Raw genomic sequence first — 6,000 nt, 5'->3', positions numbered from 1 at the left:
ACATCCAACCTGCATTACTCTGTGCTGTACGATTTTGAGGTCTGGCCCTGACCCTGCATCCCCTCACGGGCACAGCTCCTGTCAGGGCCATAGCGATACCAGCCATGTGGGTGGCAAGGCTCTTGAGAGTGGGGCACAGCAGATCTGACTCCTGTGCTCTACAAAATGTCATAGCAGATTTCAATAAGATCTTGTTGATCCAGCAGCAGAAAAGAATAGATTTGAGAAAACCAGGAAAAATTTTCTAGCGATTCCAGATCCTTCAGATGGTGTTTCACTGAGGTTTCTAGGGACTTAAGGAGGACTTGGCTGGGTTCTTCTCAGCATCTATCATGGGTGCCTGAGGGACAAAGAGGCTGTGACATGGATAGTCAGTGCCATTCAAGAGCTCTGATATGGTGGTGCTTTAGCCTTCCAGACCCATCCCTTATAATTCCCAGTAACAGGAAAGCAAGAACATGGGAAGAAAAATGGGCATGGGTGTGTTGTCTGAGTATTTGGCAGAATTTTACACTGTGATTCAAGCTTTGTCCTTACCCTATCACCTAAGTTTCTGGAGCCAAGCCATGTCCAAATTCTCATCTTGTGACCAGCCTATGTCTTGCAGAGGAGCATGTTGGTATTCATCATCCATTACCTCCAAGCTGAGACAGCCCTTTTAACTTCTCTAGTTCCTCTACTCTTGGCATTTTGGCAAAGTACTGGGTGCATAGGCAGCTGCCAAACTCTATATGCTATGTTACAGAGACTGTCTCAGTTTAGCCACCTCTAATGCTCTGTGCCATTTATGAAGTCTTGCTGAAGCTCCAAACCATTCACAGCTACATCCCAGCGTCTCCCTCAGCTTGCTGCTGCTATGGCTCAGAGGGAGAGAGACATGGAGAGAATGCATACAGTGGTATGAGAGCCTCAGCTAGTAAGAGAGGAAAAAAAAGTCATGGGATTGTTTTCCTAAACCCAGATATAAATAAGTCGAGCTTGATGAAATTTGCTGGGTGAATGCATCTTTCGTGTGGCTGTTTCTAGGGGAGTGGTGGTTTTTTTTTCTTTTTTCTTTTAATTAGCCAGGCTTAAATTAGCAACATCTACTGTTGATATTCCTCTGTGAATAGCCAGAACACTTTCAATCAGGAGCCTTATTAATATGCAAAAAAGTGATTTGTTTTGATTTCAATGTGGAAGGGCTTTTCCCCCCAAGTTTCCATATCAGAATCTTCTGTGCTAAATGAGGGTGAAATTATTGCGTGGTGGCCATATAAGAAAGCTTGTGTTATTTTGGGGAAAGAGAGAGACTTCACAGAAAGCTTCAAAAACTCCCATCTGAGATTGTATTTTTTCCACTATATTTTCCTATGCTGAAACAATACCCTGCCATGTGATAAATGGGAGACTCACCCAGACTGCTGCACTTCCTGACCGTTGCTGCATGGTAATTAAAATGAATACCAGACACCTTTCCTGCTTCCCAAGGTATCCGGACTCTTCTCAGCTGTCTCCTCCTCTCCCAACCTACAGTTTTGGGCAGGAGGAAGGTCAGAAGTTTCTTTATTCATTAATTTCTGCATTGCTTTGCCAGTATATTTACATTAATTCATATTACGGACGGCTTTGAGCTTCCCTCACTGATGGCAGTGGTTTCCAGCAAATTTCTGGTTTGTGCATAGAAACATGGCCCCAAGCCTTACATGTGATGGAGGGTTTCGTTCTGCAAGTCTCTGAGCACTTGCCTGGAAAACACTCATGACATAATCTAAGATCTTGGTGCTCTCGGTCTTCCCACAGAAACACTGCTGTGGCAGGAACAATTAAATAATGCTCGTAAGTGTGACTGTCGCCTCTCAGCAACCTCGCAGCCTGCACTTGGGATATCCCCTGGGAATTTGCCCCATTCTCTCCTCACTTTGGGCTGTTGATGATGTGAGCTAATGGGAAGGTTTCCTGTCTGCCAGCACCCTGTCTCCCAGAAGGTCCAGGCAGCACCAGGTCACTGATAGAGTGGGTCACCCACAGGTGCTGAGTGCTATTTCTATGCTTTTATTGCATATTCCTGCTCTCTAGTGCTGCTGCTGGCTCCTGACTTGTAGCTCATGGTCCTCGTGGTCTTTAAATGAGGGGGTTGAGCTTGGTTTGACTTATTGCCACTTCTCCTAAATGTGCTGGCGTCAGCAGACAGACCTGGGCCTCAGTCATAAAAAGCTGTTCTTGGAATTGGGCCCAGATCCAACTGCTTTCCCCAGAGTGCAGGTTTGCCACAGGCCAGACATCCCCATTGGTCTTGCTAATAATGTCGGATAGAAGATCTATTTTCTTGTTACGAAGTTTTTGGGCTGATGTTCCAGCAAACTTAATTTGTTCACTTTTCTAGTCTTTAAATCTGCTGAGAGTTGTAGACGTCAAGATTGAAACTAGGCCAAAATGAAGATATGGGTGGCTTAGGACCAGTTTTGGGTTGTGGAGATGCAGGGGTCTCCTCACAGCCTTGCAACTGCTCTGTGTGATTTTTCAATCCCTTCATAGCCTGTGTCCCTATCTGTAACACAGAATCAACTCTGAGGTCTTTAAATTCATTTCTGTAAGATATACAGATTGGGATGGTTTAGTAAGAGTATTTAGAAAACCCTGCTGTATGTCATAGCTCCACTGTGTTATGCGCTGGGCAAATGCAGAGAAAGCCAGGGAAATGCTAAAAGAAAATCTGAAAGGCTTTTGGCTGTAAACAAACAATATCACTATTATGAGATAAAGCACAAGGTCTTCTGGCTTCTCTTCATATTTTGCCAAACACTAAATAATAAAAAATTTCTGCATCAGAGATGGTGGACACTAGAGTGAACAGAAGTGTTATCAACCATAAGTTAAAGGTGGAAAAGAAAAGGCCAAGCAAGCCTACCAAAGACTGAGTGCTGTTTTTAACATGTGAGAAGGAGACCCTGTGTAGAGCAGAAGCCACCTGAGGCACACCTGTGCCCAGGGCCTGTCGTGCCACATATCTATGTGCTATCCCAAACAGGAACACTCTCCCGAAGAGGGGCCATGTGAGATGAAGCGGATTTACTGGCCCATTGAGCTGCCTGGGAGTAAGAGGAGCGCAAGGGGGCTGGAGCTGTGCCTGCCCACCCTGCACCTTTGGAGGAGAGGCTCTTGGCAGCGTGACTTGCTGGCACCCAGACCCGGCTGGCCGTGTCATGGGGCCACGCGCGGCCCTGCCGGGGGGAGGCCGACCGCAGCCGGGTCTGCTCGCGCCCTGGGAAGGCTCACGGCTCTGCAAAGGGAGCCCATCTGCCGGAGGGCTGGTCGAGAGGGCAAGGTTTGATGGTGTCTCGTGCAGGGAAGTTAGGTGCTCCTCGTCTGTACCAGGCTCACTGTAGCAGCCTGTGGCCAGGGCTGCGAAAGCAGAGAGCCTAGAGCTGTCGCGTGCTGCCCATGGCAGCAAGACATGCTCGGGGCAGCGCGGGCAGCTGCCGTCCCCTGCCACCTCCCACTCAGCCACTGCCAAACATCTGGCGGCAGTGCCAATGCAGGGAAATTTGGAAGTCAGTGGAAAACTTTGCCGTAATATGCAATCTCAGTTTATCTCAGTCGATCATTAGATACCAGTCGATCATTAAACACAACCGAATATGCTTCTGCCAGGCAGATGCTCAAAACGCTCTCAGCAGCTGTGAAGCAGGGATACAGTTACATGTGCTGCTTCAGGCAGGGCAAAGCCCTGCTCTGCCTGCCTTTTCCCAGGCGGAAGCCTCTCCCTCCCTCCTCTTCAGCTCATATAGATTCCTTTAGCAGTTGCGAGTAGAACTAGCAGAAAGCTTTTAATTAAATTCAACAGAACTCATTTTCAATTTCAGTTCAACAGAAATTTTGCTCTCTCCCACTAAGTGCTAATTTTTATAGGGAAAATTTCAGCTTGAAATGGTTTGGATTTTTTTTCCTCAGAGGAAATCCTGGAGTTTTTCTCTGCTAAAATAGGTAGTTTTCATTAACTGGATGTCTGCTTTTTTCTTTTTCAATTAAACGTTTCCAAACATGGATTTTTTTCTTCTATGAAAATATGGTCGAAAGTCTGTATTTTTCGCATAATTTTTTCCAACCAAATCTAACTGTGAGACTCAGTGGACTCCAATCATGTGCTTAAATTAGAAGAAGAGACCTGATTCTTCAGATGTAGGTTAAACTGATTCATGTCAGGTTTGAACCAAGTAGATTGTGGAAAAACAATGATTTACACATTTTAAATCAGATGGTATGGCTTTGTTTATACAGTGTAAATCATGTGGTATGGCCATGCTTGCCTTGGGCCGGTTGTGTGATTAGAAATCAGCCACGATTCCTCCACTGGCTGGTCTTCAAAGGGAGAGGATGTGTTATATCAAACTCCAGAAATGCAGTGTGTGAAACGTGAACGTGAAGCGCTGCCTTTCACATGCTGGCTCCTCTCCTCTCTCCCCATCCTGTCCTTCCTGGGGCAAGAAGGGATGGAGAGATGCCACCCAGTGAGTGACTGTATCCACAGTTTGTCTGTCCCCTCATCCTTGATCCCTCCATCCAACAGCTCCATGGCACAGCCTAAAGCTTGACATTTGCTCTTTCCACAGAGCGGCCAGTTGGCCTGGATTAGCTCCCAGTCTAACACAGACCAGTCTGAAGGGTGCCGTGAGTTTTGCCAGCTCTGAAAGTCCCACAGGATTAATCCTTGCCTGCGAGGCAGGATGGGGGGGCTTCGGGATGGAGCATCTAGGAGGAAGAGGGGGAATGAGCAAACAGGCTCCGCCAGCATGGATGGCTGCTGTGGAAAGGGAGCGAATTGGCTTTTCCCACCCGCTGCAGTCAGGGAAAGGAACAACAGGCTTCACAGGAGCGTGGCAGGTCTGGGCCTGCGGTCAGGACACACGTGTGACAGTGTGGGCCGGGGCGTGGGAATAGCTGGGGGTGCTGCAAAATCCCCTCAGCACTCTGCCCTGCCAGTGGGAACCTGGACACGGTGAGTGGCACCCTGTGGGTCTCTGCAGCACTAAAGCCTCTGGCCTGGGCAGGCAGCAGATGTGTTGCCCTTTCCTAGCCCCAGCCTGGTGAAATATCACTTTACCAGCACAGTGGTGTTGCCATGAAAACCAGCCATGTCCTCTGCTGCACTGTGGTATCATGCCCAGGGTGAGACCTCCACTGTGTGCTCCAGAGTGACGTTTACCCGGAAATGTTGTTTTGCTCTGCTTATCTCCACACTTAAAAGCAAATGGGTCCATCAGCATCTGTTAGGATCAGTTGATTTTAGGAGAGACAAGTTTTGGGAGTGCTGTGAGAGTGGCTGCTTGAGACATAGAAAGTTTATATTGAGTAAGAGAAGTGCTTCATGCCTTATTTAATATTTGCAACACCTCCCCAAGCAGGTACACCTTCCAGATGGAGAAATGGGGATATAAACTTGAGAAAAGAGAAGGAGATTGTCTCATTTAGGGCAAGGAACGGACCTTAGCGGCGGTTAAACTCCCCGTGCTCCCCAAATGAAGGACGATGCCTTCACCTGGGGCAGGCAGAAATTCAGAACCCACCAAAGCAGGGTTTTGAGTAACCTGCAGCAAGGACTGATCATGGAAAAACCTGGATGCTGTGGGACCAGCACACGGATCGTGCAATGGTGCTACAGCTCCGGCTGCAAGCCCTGGTGGGGTTGTCACAAGAGGAGACTGGCCAGTGTCTGTGGTCAGGGATGTCTTGATCTTCAAGAAGCTTGTGAAGAAAAAGACGTGGAGTGCCAAAATATTCTCCTGAAAAGGATGAGTCTTGTGATCAAGGGAGTAACATTAATGCATCTGAGTGACATTTATTTCTGCGGGTTGGAAGGACAGACTTTTGATGTGTGCTTTCAGTGTGTCTTTCTTCTACTGAAATTCCTCATATCTCCAGGGTTTTCTGGTAAAGGAATTAGAGCCTTGTGTGTACCCGGAAATAATTTAAAACAAAAATGGCCTTCAGTAGTATTTCCTGAAATGCATTTTCATCTCA

This window comes from Dromaius novaehollandiae, chromosome 2 (genome assembly GCF_036370855.1).
Source record: "Dromaius novaehollandiae isolate bDroNov1 chromosome 2, bDroNov1.hap1, whole genome shotgun sequence".
Lineage (NCBI taxonomy): Eukaryota > Metazoa > Chordata > Aves > Casuariiformes > Dromaiidae > Dromaius > Dromaius novaehollandiae.
Note: the sequence above shows the minus strand (reverse complement) of the source record.